This window comes from Styela clava, chromosome 6 (genome assembly GCF_964204865.1).
Source record: "Styela clava chromosome 6, kaStyClav1.hap1.2, whole genome shotgun sequence".
NCBI classification, from domain to species: Eukaryota; Metazoa; Chordata; class Ascidiacea; order Stolidobranchia; family Styelidae; genus Styela; species Styela clava.
The window spans coordinates 1,990,257-2,007,020 of NC_135255.1; the positions used below are offsets into that span (position 1 = coordinate 1,990,257).

The 16,764-nt window shown below is 37.7% G+C and overlaps 1 pseudogene across 1 annotated transcript; it reads right to left on the bottom strand.

The window, feature by feature from the left end:
- Positions 1–11,523: 11,523 nt before the first annotated feature.
- On the bottom strand, positions 11,524–13,431 carry LOC144411691 (diisopropyl-fluorophosphatase-like; annotated as a pseudogene). Its single transcript, XR_013476712.1, has 5 exons — positions 13,344–13,431; positions 12,663–12,884; positions 12,442–12,584; positions 12,052–12,256; positions 11,524–11,762 (listed from the first exon to the last, which is right to left on the bottom strand). The product of XR_013476712.1 is annotated as a diisopropyl-fluorophosphatase-like (transcript).
- Between the last annotated feature and the right edge of the window lie 3,333 nt (positions 13,432–16,764).

A 16,764-nucleotide genomic window follows, 5' to 3' on the forward strand; every position in this document is an offset into this window, starting at 1 on the left:
TTTGACATATTGCTACATCACTGAATTGACTAGTTTTAAGGCTAGCTGAGACTAGCGTAGTTGAATAATGTGCTTGGCTAGTCTAAATTATTCACTGCTGTGTGTTTTTTTTTTTTTGCACTGTTCACCTATTTTTGGCAATATTGTGGCCCGCGAATTATACAAAAATAATAGTGTGGCCCTCGAGGCCGATAACCTTGGACCACCCTGCAATAGGTATGTATTTGCAGCAGGGGGTGCAGTAATAACATTGAAAGATTAGTAAGTGATGGGAGCCAGAATAATTGGATTTAAGTACTGAAATTGATGTACCGGGTAAAAGTAAAGAACATGTGTTTGGAAATAAAAAAAAATGGGCAGGTCTAAACGCTGATATATCAGGCCCTAGGGTTTTTGGATGACATAAATAATTCGGATGGTTATATTCAGGTGCTGATAATACGAGGGGAATTACGGTATACGATTTGTTATATTTTCGATATTTTCAACGGAAATTTATATCCACGAAAACTATACTCATAATTCCAGCAGGAACAATTGGGCGGGATGAAACATTCCAGTGGGCAGGATCCGGCCCGCGGACCGTAAATTGCCCACCCCTGGCATAGAACGTCACCTAACCCTGTAGTGTAAAATATGAATAAAAACGTACTAATGCAACTCGTCGGAATGCAGACCGATCGCTCTTCAATAATAAATGTAAACAAGTGAGCGATAATCAAATATATCAAGACGAAAACGAATTAGTACTGGTATGCAATCTGTCACAGTATAGACCAGGGGTCCGCAACTACTTTTTAGCGCGACCCAAAATACTTCTTTTAACTTCTTGCGACCCAAGCATTTGGTAAACATGTAATTAGTTATTGATTTTAAGACTATTGTCGACGCTAGCATTTTTCTTGCACAAAATTATATGGAACTTAGCACATAAAATTGTGAATAATAGCGTTTATTATGACGAATGCAAATTATAAGCGTATAAGCGTACACAACATATCTTATCGAGGTTTATTTTGGCAGACGGCAGCTCGAAGATATTTTCTACCTCTAGCCTTGATCTGTAATTGTATTTTATGTATGAAAACGCTGAGAGGCGGGAAAAAATGTATTGGTTTTTTAATTAATTTTGGATGCTTTGCGTTTCAAGATCGCTGCTTTCAAGCTTTTGTTGGTAAGAACATGAGGAACGTTTGTTCGTTGGAACAAACAACACATTGAGGACGTGAATCATCATTTATAAGAATAAACGTGAAACCAATCTTTATACATTAGTTCGCTGTTATTCCGCTTATATGTATGGTTTGAGTGAAGTATTTCTATCCGATGAGGGTGAAAAGATGAGACTTTTGTCGGGCGTTGATCCCCACTGCTATAAGTGCTCCGTACGGAGCCTCAGGGCTCCGCGAGCTATTCGTTCACTTAAAAAACTGACTTGGTTAATTCTGTATCTGTGAAGAAGCATTAACGTCACTAATAAAATTTGACGACGGTGGTGTCGAAATGTGGTAGTGATTCAAATATAACATTATCTATAACTAAGGGCGCAGCAGCCATGGTTTTCTAAAAGGGAGAGGGTTCAGAATAGAAAATTCCCGAACAACACATCGCGATTAGACCACTTTATAAAAAACGTTATTTTCATGGGATAACGAGATTTCTCTTGCGTAAAATATTCAATCCAAGGCCGACCCGAGAATTTAAAATGTCTTTTCATATCAATTCAATTGTGTTCATCGTTGCTCGTCTTTAAGTTGACTAATATACTACGGAAACCACGAAATACTTGTTAAACCGTCTACTAGCAATGAATGGATTGAAATCGTATTTTTGAGTTGCTCTTCCAGCACCTAGGATTGTCGAAGTGTTTCGTTGTTAAAGGGAGAGTTTGCAGTTATGAAGCCAATTATATTTGATACCTTGATATATTTGATCGAACTCAGTCTATGCATGAATGGATCAGTGATTTCTAGATGCAGTAATGGGACAAATATCGGCCGACACAGTAAAATGATCAAACTTTCATTGAAGGGTTTAGATCAGGGTTCGGCACACTACGGCCCGCGGGCCGGATCCGGCCCGCGACGCTTCACTGAATTATATTTACAAAACAGCTTTATTGACGATTATATTCTTTACGTGACAGAATTTTGTTTTGAGAAACTAAATTATATTATAACCTAACAAGTATATAATTCACAATCACTCGTTTAATGAGCCCATAATTGAATATAATTAGAGAAATGGCAAAAGAACGTAAAAAAGTTGATGCTGAGCGCAAATGGTTTAATGACGCTGAAAATATTTAAATGATCAGTCTTCGCGCACTGCTTGAAATTTAACTGAAATCTTGGTGAAAAAATTTGATTCATTGGCCATTCCTTTGGTTTTTAACTTTCTAAAAATACGTGCGGCTTGTCAATGACTTGCAACCTTTAATTTTGGCCCGCGAACGACAAAAGTTTGCCGACTTCTGGTTTAGACTTTAGAGTCAGTGAAGTTATACAGTCATCCCAATTCAAATCCTCTACCCACTGCCTGATCTAAACCCTTCAATGAAAGTTTGATCATTTTACTGTGTCGGCCGATATTTGTCCCATCACTGCATCTAGAAATCACTGATACATTCATGCATCGACTGAAATCGATCAAATATATCAAGATATCAAATATAATTGGCTTCATAACTGCAAACTCTCCCTTTAACAATGAAACACTGCGATAATCCTAGGTGCTGGAAGAGCAACTCAAAAATACGATTTCCACTCCCTCCACTTTCCTATTCTCGATCCGCTAATCTGTCTCCCTCGCCCATCTGCTTCACATCCCTATCCTCGACCCACCGTCCGATCTCCCTCAACATTCCTATCCTCGTCTCACTGTCCAGTTTCTCCCTACCTTCCTATCCCCTTCAACCTTTTTATCCTCGACTCATTGCCCTATCTCCTTCAACTTTTCTATCCTCGATCCACTGCACTATCTGCCTCAAACTTCCCACCCTCAACCCACTGTCCGACCTCCCTCAACTTACTCACCTTCAACCCACGGCGCTATACCACTCAGTACCTAACCTAACGGCGCTATAATCGCGACTCGATCGTCAAAATAAACTTAACCATCTTGCGACTAACTTCCATGTGTTATACTGGTCGAGAATGCCATTGAGATGATTCAATCGTACGTCGACAAAACATGATTGACGGCATTCGTAAATGTAGGCTGGAATCTCAATTGGTTATCAATGACCATAAGGTTTGGAGTCACTGTTTTTAAAAGTTGAACAGGTCATTCGATAGTCATTTTAGTAGGGACATAGCGGACATGGTCATTTTAGTAGGAAAATATCAGAGTCGCAATTTTAGATGGGACATAGCCATTTTAGTAGGGGCATAGCGGACATAGCCATTTTAGTATAGATATAGCGGACATAGCCATTTTAGTAGGGACATAGCGGACATAGTCATTTTAGTAGGGACATAGCGGACATAGTCATTTTAGTAGGAAAATATCAGATTCGCAATTTTAGATGGACATAGCCATTTTAGTAGGGACGTAGCCATTTTAGTAGGAACATAGCGGACATAGCCATTTAAGTAGGAACATAGCAGACATAGTCATTTTAGTAGGAAAATATCGGAGTCGCAATTTTAGATGGGACATAGCCATTTTAGTAGGAACATAGCGGACATAGCCATTTTAGTAGGGACATAGCGGACATAGCCATTTTAGTAGGAAAATATCGGAGTTGCAATTTTAGATAGGGACATAGCCATTTTAGTAGGGACATAGCCAGTGATGAGCTGTAGCCGGAACGCACCGGAACGGTGTTCCGGTTGTTGGACTTTTAATTGCATTTGCGTTCCGGTTGTTGAAATAAAATTATATCATAGAAAGTCTAGTTTTAGTACATCTTGTAAACTTACCTATCAACATACGTCTTGTTACGCCATAACTTTTTTTACATTACGGCAGACAAATATTTAGTGCACAGCAATAACGTGTAATGGATGTTTCGCCGACCTCTGACCCCGTGAAATTTCATCCTATACCTTTCTAATAAACACATTCGTATTGAATTGGTATAAATATTCTTGTAATTTTGAACAGACATATACCAGATAATTTCTCATATTTCATTGTAGTCCTTCGGCTCTATCTCAGGACAGACAAAAATTTGTGGTAGCGTCCGCGTCATGTTGTAAATATATATTACATTTTCACAAGTTAGCTGCGTTCCGGTTGTTACGATTTTTCCAGCTCGACTACTTAGGGCCTCTAAAACTGGAAAAGGCATGATCCGGCCCTGGACAGGTTATACTGAGCTTTTGAATTATAGGAACCTTCATTGCCGCTGCTTCAGGATACTAGTAAGTTCATAACATTATGACGTGAGAACATAGAAGAGACCTAAGTACAGTCGGTGTGTTAGCAAGAAGCTTAATTAACACTGTTCTGCTTAGATTAGCTGAGTGTGGTGCAACTACCGTACCGATATCCCGGAATCGGTATTCAGGAATTTAGCCATTAGGAATATTGAAGTAACGGTGCACTACTACAATTTTAAATACTGGTATGTATAAAAAAACAAATCTCCGAATTACTGACAACTGACGTTTTTCAAGTATTAAACTTACAGAAAAATGCCATTTAATCGTTAAACGACTGACCGTTTTTACCAGTAATGTTGTTAAAAAAAGCCAGCTGTTCAACGTTTTAAATGGCATTTCACCGTTACTCTTTGAGGTTACGGTGAAATGCTATGTAAAATAGTTGATCACTGACCGTTTTTAACAGTAATACTGTTAAAAAAAACAGTCGTTCAACGTTTAAATGGCATTTATCCGTTACACTTAAAGTTACGGTGAAATACTAGTTAAAATATTTAATGACTGGCCGTTTTTAACAGTGTTAAAAAACGCCAGTCCTAAAACGTTTAAATAGCATTTCACCGTAACTTCAATACCATTAATACCCGATTTTACTCAGCATCAGTCTGGGTTAATACAGTGACTAACTCTATTTAGTTGTAGGCGTATAATAAATCAAGGATGCTGTAGTCAGCGCCGATTTAACCATTAAGCAAAAGTGAGTGCAGTGTAACAACAAGAGTCATTAAGACGTTTTTTGATAAATTCAAGTTCACTGATGTAAAGCAATAGGTCAGGGTCGTCCAGACCCAGATAAGTCGCTTCATTATCTTTGTTCTGCGTCGCATTTACGGCAGGGTAAACAAAAAAATCTCATTTGGTGTCGTTTCGTCATAAAAATAGCCAGAAAAATCTTTTGACATATTGCTACATCACTGAATTGACTAGTTAGCGTAGTTGAATAATGTGCTTGGCTAGTCTAAATTATTCACTGCTGTGTGTTTGTTTTGTTTTGCACTGTTTACCTATTCTTGGCAATATTGTGGCCCGCGAATTATACAAAAATAATAGTGTGGCCCTCGAGGCCGATAACCTTGGACCACCCTGCAATAGGTATGTATTTGCAGCAGGGGGTGCAGTAATAACATTGAAAGATTAGCAAGTGATGGGAGCCAGAATAATTGGATTTAAGTACTGAAATTGATGTACCGGGTAAAAGTAAAGAACATGTGTTTGGAAATAAAAAAAAAATGGGCAGGTCTAAACGCTGATATATCAGGCCCTAGGGTTTTTGGATGACATAAATAATTCGGATGGTTATATTCAGGTGCTGATAATACGAGGGGAATTACGGTATACGATTTGTTATTTTTTCGATATTTTCAACGGAAATTTATATCCACGAAAACTATACTCATAATTCCAGCAGGAACAAGTGGGCGGGATGAAACATTCAAGTGGGCAGGATCCGGCCCGCGGACCGTAAATTGCCCACCCCTGGCATAGAACGTCACCTAACCCTGTAGTGTAAAATATGAATAAAAACGTACTAATGCAACTCGTCGGAATGCAGACCGATCGCTCTTCAATAATAAATGTTAACAAGTGAGCGATAATCAAATATATCAAGACGAAAACGAATTAGTACTGGTATGCAATCTGTCACAGTATAGACCAGGGGTCCGCAACTACTTTTTAGCGCGACCCAAAATATTTTTTTAAACTTCTTGCGACCCAAGCATTTGGTAAACATGTATTCAGTTATTGATTTTAAGACTATTGTCGACGCTAGCATTTTTCTTGCACAAAATTATATGGAACTTAGCACATAAAGTTGTGAATAATAGCGTTTATTATGACGAATGCAAATTATAAGCGTATAAGCGTACACAACATATCTTATCGAGGTTTATTTTGGCAGACGGCAGCTCGAAGATATTTTTCTACCTCTAGCCTTGATCTGTAATTGTATTTTATGTATGAAAACGCTGATAGGCGGGAAAAAATGTATTGGTTTTTTAATTAATTTTGGATGCTTTGCGTTTCAAGATCGCTGCTTTCAAGCTTTTGTTGGTAAGAACATGAGGAACGTTTGTTCGTTGGAACAAACAACACATTGAGGACGTGAATCATCATTTATAAGAATAAACGTGAAACCAATCTTTATACATTAGTTCGCTGTTATTCCGCTTATATGTATGGTTTGAGTGAAGTATTTCTATCCGATGAGGGTGAAAAGATGAGTCTTTTGTCGGGCGTTGATCCCCACTGCTATAAGTGCTCCGTACGGAGCCTCAGGGCTCCGCGAGCTATTCGTTCACTTAAAAAACTGACTTGGTTAATTCTGTATCTGTGAAGAAGCATTAACGTCACTAATAAAATTTGACGACGGTGGTGTCGAAATGTGGTAGTGATTCAAATATAACATTATCTATAACTAAGGGCGCAGCAGCCATGGTTTTCTAAAAGGGAGAGGGTTCAGAATAGAAAATTCCCGAACAACACATCGCGATTAGACCACTTTATAAAAAACGTCTTTTTCATCGGATAACGAGATTTCTGTTGCGTAAAATATTCAATCCAAGGCCGACCCGAGAATTTAAAATGTCTTTTCATATCAATTCAATTGTGTTCATCGTTGCTCGTCTTTGAGTTGACTAAGATACTACGGAAACCACGAAATACTTGTTAAACCGTCTACTAGCAATGAATGGATTGAAATCGTATTTTTGAGTTGCTCTTCCAGCACCTAAGATTGTCGCAGTGTTTCTTTGTTAAAGGGAGAGTTTGCAGTTATGAAGCCAATTATATTTGATACCTTGATATATTTGATCGAATTCAGTCTATGCATGAATGGATCAGTGATTTCTAGATGCAGTAATGGGACAAATATCGGCCGACACAGTAAAATGATCAAACTTTCATTGAAGGGTTTAGATCAGGGTTCGGCACACTACGGCCCGCGGGCCGGATTCGGCCCGCGACGCTTCACTGAATTATATTTACAAAACAGCTTTATTGACGATTATATTCTTTACGTGACAGAATTTGTTTTGAGAAACTAAATTATATTATAACCTAACAAGTATATAATTCACAATCACTCGTTTAATGAGCCCATAATTGAATATAATTAGAGAAATGGCAAAAGAACCTAAAAAAGTTGATGCTGAGCGCAAATGGTTTAATGACGCTGAAAATATTTAAATGATCAGTCTTCGCGCACTGCTTGAAATTTAACTGAAATCTTGGTGAAAAAATTTGATTCATTGGCCATTCCTTTGGTTTTTAACTTTCTAAAAATACGTGCGGCCCGCCAATGACTTGCAACCTTTAATTTTGGCCCGCGAACGACAAAAGTTTGCCGACTTCTGGTTTAGACTTTAGAGTCAGTGAAGTTATACAGTCATCCCAATTCAAATCCTCTACCCACTGCCTGATCTAAACCCTTCAATGAAAGTTTGATCATTTTACTTTGTCGGCCGATATTTGTCCCATCACTGCATCTAGAAATCACTGATACATTCATGCATAGACTGAAATCGATCAAATATATCAAGGTATCAAATATAATTGGCTTCATAACTGCAAACTCTCCCTTTAACAATGAAACACTGCGATAATCCTAGGTGCTGGAAGAGCAACTCAAAAATACGATTTCCACTCCCTCCACTTTCTATTCTCGATCCGCTAATCTGTCTCCCTCGCCCATCTGCTTCACATCCCTATCCTCGACCCACCGTCCGATCTCCCTCAACATTCCTATCCTCGACTCACTGTCCTATTTCTCCCAACCTTCCTATCCCCTTCAACCTTTTTATCCTCGACTCATTGCCTTATCTCCTTCAACTTTTCTATCCTCGATCCACTGCACTATCTGCCTTAATTAAACTTACCACCCTCGCCCACTGTCCGACCTCCCTCAACTTACTCAGCTTCAACCCACGGCGCTATACTACTCAGTACCTAACCTAACGGCGCTATAATCGCGACTCGATCGACAAAATAAACTTTACCATCTTGCGACTAACTTCCGTGTGTTTTACTGGTCGAGAATGCCATTGAGATGATTCAATCGTACGTCGACAAAACATGATTGACGGCATTCGTAAATATAGGCTGGAATCTCAATTGGTGATCAATAACCATAAGGTTTGGAGTCACTGTTTTTAAAAATTGAAAAGGTCATTCGATATCGACATATCTGAGTTCCTTTTCATCAACTCATTCAATGTCGCCTGTATTTCCGTGCAAGGTAAAACGATGGTCTTGGCACGCTTGGTCTTTTTCAACGAATGTTCTGTCATATCCTGCATTTTTTAATCCGACTCAGGTAGGTGTATATACAAATTTCTTTTGCGTGGCTGAGAAGGCTGAAAAGTCAAAAATATAAGTCGCCCAGTGAGTGTAATTCCCCTCCAAACTATTATTAAGCCATGAAATGTAGCGTTGCCAACTGCCCATTAATTCAGCGTATACTCCCAAAATTGAACTTATCTTATCTGCAACTTAATGAAGTTGCAAAGGACGCAGTTCGTACGTAATCTTTGGCATCGCTTTTACTATAAAATGTTGGAGAAAAATACTTTATACGTACCAGAGCACTATTGCTTATTTCGGATCAGCATCATATTGTCACATTTGAGTAACTTATACTCGTATACCTAACGAACACAATCAACTGCGCTAAACCAGACGTATCCGTGGATTCATCCAATTGCAAAGCGTAATTTCCTCCTTTGACTCTATCAATCAGTTGGCACCTAATATCTTGACCCATTTCGTTGATACGTCGGCGAATGGTAAATACAGACATTGATATTTCTTTCATTTCCTTAGTTACCTTGTCTCCATTCATAATTTGACTAATTGCAATAGTTTTGATTAGTGTTTCTCCGATGGTGTGTGGTGTTTTATCTTTTGTGATTAAATATGCCACTTCATACAATGCCTTTTGAGATTTTTCTAAGATTGTGACTTGTGAGATACATCGTCATTGTTTTCTTTTCGCCTAACCATTCGCTTTCTGAAACCAAGCTTTATAATTTTTTCGCTATACTTCCGCTTATAAGGATGGTTTGAGTGATGTATTTCTATCCGATGAGGGTGAGTAGATGAGTCTTTTGTCGGGCGTTGATCCCCGCTGATTGAAGACGCAAGGATGTCTGAAGGTGCATGCGGTGTTCTGTTCTCACTTAATTTCTCCTTTGTATCTTCCGCTCGCGGCTTTTTTCGAGTATTCTTCAGTTTGTCAACATTATTTGTGACTAAAACTACCTTTAAAATTTTTAACCCCGCTAAATTTTGAATTTAACCAAGAATATCTTACAATAACAAATGTAACAGCACCCTAACTATTTAATTTAGAATGAACAAATCTCATCATCTGTCTTTATCAAGCAATTCCACACGACTACTGCTAACCTCGCATTGCTACGAAACAATACAATTGTCTACCTACGTATAGTAGGATAATACCAATTAACAATGCAAACATCTACGTCAGGATGGTCCAAGGTTGTGGGCTCCGCCGGCCACAAAATTATTTTGGCATTGGTCGCGGGCCACAATAATATCAAGTATAGGTAAACAGTGCAATACAAAACTAGCACTTCTATTGTGTAAACACATAGGCAGTGATGAGCTGTAGCCGGAACGCACCGGAACGGCGTTCCGGTTGTTGGACTTTTAATTGCATTTGCGTTCCGGTTGTTGAAATAAAATTATGTCATAGAAAGTCTAGTTCTAGTACATCTTGTAAACTTACTTATTAACTTACGTCTTGTTACGCCATAACTTTTTTTACATTACAGCAGACAAATATTTAGTGCACATCAATAACGTGTAATGGATGTTTCGCCGACCTCTGACCCCGTGAAATTTCATCCTATACCTTTCTAATAAACACATTCGTATTGAATTGCTATAAATATTCTCGTAATTTTGAACAGACATATACCAGATAATTTCTTCATATTTCATTGTAGTCCTTCGGCTCTATCTCAGGACAGACAAAAATTTGTGGTAGCGTCCGCGTCATGTTGTAAATATATATTACATTTTCACAAGTTAGCTGCGTTCCGGTTGTTACGATTTTTCCAGCTCGACTACTTAGGGCCTCTAAAACTGGAAAAGGCATGATCCGGCCCTGGACAGGTTATACTGAGCTTTTGAATTATAGGAACCTTCATTGCCGCTGCTTCAGGATACTAGTAAGTTCATAACATTATGACGTGAGAACATAGAAGAGACCTAAGTACAGTCGGTGTGTTAGCAAGAAGCTTAATTAACACTGTTCTGCTTAGATTAGCTGAGTGTGGTGCAACTACCGTACCGATATCCCGGAATCGGTATTCAGGAATTTAGCCATTAGGAATATTGAAGTAACGGTGCACTACTACAATTTTAAATACTGGTATGTATAAAAAAACAAATCTCCGAATTACTGACAACTGACGTTTTTCAAGTATTAAACTTACAGAAAAATGCCATTTAATCGGTAAACGACTGACCGTTTTTAACAGTAATGCTGTTAAAAAAAAACCAGCTGTTCAACGTTTAAGTGGCATTTCACCGTTACTGAATTGAAGTTACGGTGAAATGCTATTTAAAATTTTCAATGATTGATATTTTTCAACAGTATCTTTGTAGAAAAAAAGCCAGTCGTTTAACGTTTAAATGGCATTTCACCGTTACTCGTTGAAGTTACTGTGAAATGCTATGTAAAATAAGTGATGACTGACCATTTTTAACAGTAATACTGTTAAAAAAACCTGTCGTTCAACGTTTAAATGGCATTTATCCGTTACTCTTTAATGTTACGGTGAAATACTAGTTAAAATATTTAATGACTGTCCGTTTTTAACAGTGATACTGTTAAAAATCGCCAGTCCTAAAACGTTTGAATAGCATTTCACCGTAACTCCAATACCATTAATACCCGATTTTACTGAAGGCATCAGTTTGGGTTAATACAGTGATTAACTCTATTTAGTTGTAGGCGTATAATAAATCAAGGAAAAGGAGAGTCACAGAAATTGTCAAAGATGAGTTTTTAATAGTGCTTCAGTGCTTAATGAAATGATTGGTCTAATTGGCCAGGCGCTTCACACCTTAATATTCGCCGGTTGAAATGCATTTTGCTTGTTTTTCTTTCTCAAGTACTATCCCAAACTCCGTTAAAGTCATGTTCAGTAACATAGCAGGTTCGAGAAGCAGGTTTGAAATGTAAGTTACATGGTTGTTTGAACGGGCATTGAATTCTGGTTTTTAAAACTCCGTTTGCTGAAAATACTTCCAGATGACCACCTCCGTGGTGTGCTACAAGTAAATTTCCATTGACATCAAAATCCATTCCATCTGGTCCCCCAACATTCATTGGATTGTCGTAATCAGCTAAAATAGCAATATTTGATAATTTTATTTGGATTCGTGAATTCTGTATTCCACTCTTGCTACATATTTATTATTAAAATCATTCTTAGGTGGATAGCGTTTTCAAATATATCAAATAAAACTTTTAAAATGGCCACTGTAGTCAGGGTTGATGTTCTATCAAATTTTACTACATCTGACATAATTCATTCTTCACAAGAATAAATTTGTACTTAACATTTATAAGGGTGGAAATAGTCCAGGCCACACGAACCCTTGTTTCAGAGTCTAGATAAGAAAGCACACATACCTTTTGGTAACGTTGCCCAAACCCTTCTGTTAGATAATTTACCGGACGACACAACATCAAATGCAATAATGCTTCTGGTCATTGTCTCAGCAACAAGCAGCAAATTGTCGTGGATAGCAATACCATTACAAAACCTAAATGTTTCATCCATTGCAACTGGAATTGTGTTTCCTTTTTCAAGAAAGTATAAACGGCCGGAAGGTTTCTTAAATAAAATTCAATAAAATATAATTCTGAATATTCAAAATGTCGCCAGTAACAGGAAAAATTGGTCACGATTCTGAATATATGATTTTTTGAAGTTCTGCCGTAATATTAAAATGATATACGATGAGCACACGCCTGTACATTTCAATATAAATAATATCCCAAAAAGTGTTATATATATACCTGAAATATTGTCGTTCTGTCCTCGGCTGAAGGTGCAGTGCGATCGGACTTCCGGGACCTGTTACCCAAAGATTTCCATCTTTATCAAAGACGAGATCATTACAACCATTTAGGGCATTCCTCGAGCTGTCGACTTTGCTCAACTGCGGAAACACCAATAGCAATATTACGTGGTATACACTTACTGTTTTTTAATCGTGTTTTCTCAACTGACGACTCACTTGTTGGCATTTGCCGTCTTCGGGTGAATACTTTAGTATCCCAAGTCTCATATCAGCTATCCAAATATTCCCATTTTTTGTCAGATTTGCACCCGGCGGACGGGCCTTCCACCATAATCGTCAAATAGAGGCGTGCATACGACCTTGTGTTCACCAGTATCTAAATTTACTTTATGTAAATTTCCGGCAATCTTGTCCAAAAACTGAGATGCTTCTTCGACCCTGGGGCAAAAATACAGAAGTAAGCTAGCTGCGCTTGAAACGTAGATACTTTAGTTTCATGTTCAGGTATTTATGCGGGCAAGACTTCTATTTATATGACTAATTTTCACTAACAAATAAGTCTTATCTTCCATCTTCCAAAGTTGGCATGAGTGCCACCGCGTAGAAGTCTCCCTTTGTATTGAAGACGGGCCCTTCAGATCCGTCGAGACCATCGCAGATTTTTTTAAATTTCAGTTCAATTGTGACGGCCATATTGCAATTTGTCACTGACGAATCACGATAAATTTAACGACTTGCTTTCCGTTGTACCTTTCTTTAACTAAAGTAATATGAACTGTATGCAAAGGAGTCCTAAAACGCAATTGGATTGCGCACGAAGCAAATATGCACAAATTAGGTTATGCATTCACATAGTTTACTTGCAGCAAAGTAGAACAGAAAAGATTAAATAGTTACCCGAGACAGTTATTTGTCGTTCTTCTTGTCATGTCCGAAAAGCCTCATGTTATCGCGTCCCACATTATCAATACATGCTTGATGTTTCCCTTTTCCTACGGTACCACAAAATGCTGAGTAATTTAGCACTTAACATGTGACGACTATGATTCGATTGTTTGTCTGGCGTACTGCGAACGGCAATCAACAAGAAACATTTCGCTATGTCATAATGGAAATAACGGCCAACTTGTGGCGGCATTTCAGAAGATATGATCACCAGAGTGAAATTGGACTTTTTTTTCATATGGTGGTATTTCGCGTGGGATTCTTGATCCGTTTTGTAGCTATCCTACCCATTTCCAGGTTATTTTATGTATAAGATAACGGTACGGAATAGTCTTTTAAGAAGTTACATAATATTTTTATAAGCGACATAGTCCTTCTAGCTAGGATGAGGAGAGTGATATAAAGAGTTTCAACCTGAAAACCAAAAAACGTAAATATATGCAAAACGTTCTTTGTACGAACGTCATAGAAAGAGAATTTTGCCTCTTAGGAGAGACGCAGTCCGTATGAAGGGGCGTTGCTCTTTACGATGAAGTCCACGTCACACGCAAGTCAATGAACCCAACTCTTCTGGTCGGTAACTGGATAATAACTTGTCCGTTCAAATAAGCCATATATATATTGCGCTGTAGATTTTACCGATGAAGAATTGTGGGCGCCCATGTTAAAACACGTGACAATTGCGTCACAATGCAAAGGTGTTGCTGTGCAAATGATACAAGATAGAATAAGTGGTTCGGGTAAGCTACATATGTATAACCAACATATAGTTTATGTCCAAGGAACGAAGGAATCCATTTTACTGTGTCGTAATCTTATTCATAGCCCCAAGACCGACATAGTAAATCAATTCGCTGTTCTTGTTACTTCGATAACATCTATTTAACATATTTCGAAACTAAATTTCTAAGTAATGTCTTCATTTTTCCTTTGACAAACAACGCCATTCCACTTGTATCTTGGAGGACCATTCACCATTCCATCTTGGGCATAAGAAACGTTTCTAACCACAGTAAGATAAATGCTAGAGAAGGTAGAAACGTGGTCTCCAGTGCTTGGCGATGTTCCTTTCCATTCGACGAAAACATTTGTTTCTGGGAAAACGACATCACCAGTCTAAATGCGAACGAAATATATCGTTTTAAACAAAATAAAGTAAATTGCTTATTAGAGAAAGTATCATAGAAACTTCGCAGAGGTGAGTCACCTCAACTTCTGAGTGTGCGCGACATTGCTTCAAGAAAATTCTCATGATAATATTTTTGCTTGATGTAAGAGGTTTCCAGTTATAGACCCGTATTCTGTAAATGCTGCTCGGTGATCTCTTGAGCGTCGATAAGGTATGCTATATTATGACTCTAAATTCCATCTGTTTATTGAAAGTTAGGAATGTATCATTTGCTTATACATGAAAATGGCATACTCTTGAATTAATTTTCATTTCAATCCATGCATATACCAAACTTTTCCCAGGCGGAATTTTAGATCGCAGCATATTGATTACTCCAAAATATATCTTCTCGTTGAATATTATTCCAATTTTTGAGTCACGGACTTTGCATATTTCCTCTGCGCTCGTGTAGTTTACATTCAGAGTGGGATGTATAAACACGGAGTAACATAACTTCCGATTAGATCTGTATTCGCAGAAATCATCTGTGAAATTTTATTCAAGCCGGACTATTGATCCGTCAGCCTCATTTTTCAAACTTTATAGAATTTAAACAGAGCAACGGAATAAAATACACGTTGGGAATCACGAATATGACAACAAAGAAGGAAGGCGGTTTCGACAAACTTCCTAACATCGGATAAAAAAAAAAATTTTCTTGTCTAAAATGTGACAAATATATTTGAAAAAAAAGGTGTAAGTACCATATAATGTCTCAATGACGTTGCATGGACAGATAAATGTCTCACTGCACGCTTTTTCGTTACACGATATTATATACATTAAACAAGCAGTATATATATATTTTCTGCAAACGAGCGAGCTTCTAAAATACGGCGTTGAAAGTAGGGTGATTTCATCCTAAGTTAGGCTCTTTGGCGCACGGTACTTATTCGACTTCCGTGTCCATATTTTTGAGCAGAAATGAATCCAGAAATTAATGTAAATGTGGAACCGTTAACTTGCTACCGAGAAATCAATTTTGTGGCTTTCAGTACTAGTTGCCCAAAATTTCACTAACTGTTGGAGTCATTTTGTTACCTTCGTATTATTTGAGCAAGCTTTACAAAATTTATGATTAATCATAGCAAGTCGCAAAAGCTGAACGAATGTGAAAATCACCTCTGTCTTGAGTTTGTCTTGAAGTTTTCAAGTTATTCATGACGACTATTGATGTTATGAGCCCAGCAATAACAAGGCCTGACAATAAGGCAAATCCGATCAGTACAGCCATTTTTGATCCTGCCGAAAGCTCCGATTTTAAACCTTGAGTAACAAGATAAAATACAATGATCAATATGAAAGTTACTTTCGGTTTGTCCGAAATACCCTCTAGTTGAGGTACAAAATAGAGCACAGAAGACTGCTAAATTTAAACATCTGCATTTAAATTCTGTGACACAAAAACAATATAGGTTCGTCTACATTAGGTCGATTAGGCGGCGACCAAATGCGATTGACGATTATTTGAGCTTTATATTGGTAACCGGCCTTTAATCTTCCGATGTAAAACTGTTCTCGCGGATTGCCCTCCCGATATTATATACAAGTATACATGATTTTTAGGAATATTTTGTGGCATTCAAACCAATCCTTCCCCGTAAAATTTAGTTGTGCCAAAATTTTTATTTAGGGGTATATAGGCCTATAAGTACAGTGTAATCACTGTTGTCAAATATAAATGATACATGCTCGATTTGAGGGAATGTGCAACCACGTTAATTCAGGCGATATCCTCCTAAACAACATGTCTCAGACAAATTAAAATTTCAGTTAAATCTTACTTTCTGAACTTCCATCAGTTTCGCTTTGATTTATATTTGCAACTTTGGTAGCGCTACAATTCTTCGATGGATTTGACAAATTTTCTGGGTCATGTCTCATTTCTTCAAAATCTGTGCAAGCCACTCCCGATATTTTGATAATAATATCGCCATTATTCACGTCGTCTTCATTCTTATATGCCCTCTGTTTAGTCACTAGTGTATATTAGCTTAATATCTTTCACTCTCTCTTCAGAATTGAAACGCTCTTCAGGCGTAGTCGTCAATTTATGTATTATCTAAAATTTGTTTGTTTGTCAAAACTGATGAAATAGTACATTTGATTGACATTTGAGAAATACTGCCGGTCTCTTTAATTCACAGATCTTTGTACATCTTTTCTGTTTTGTAAATATTTTGTTTTTGTTGGAGTGGTAAT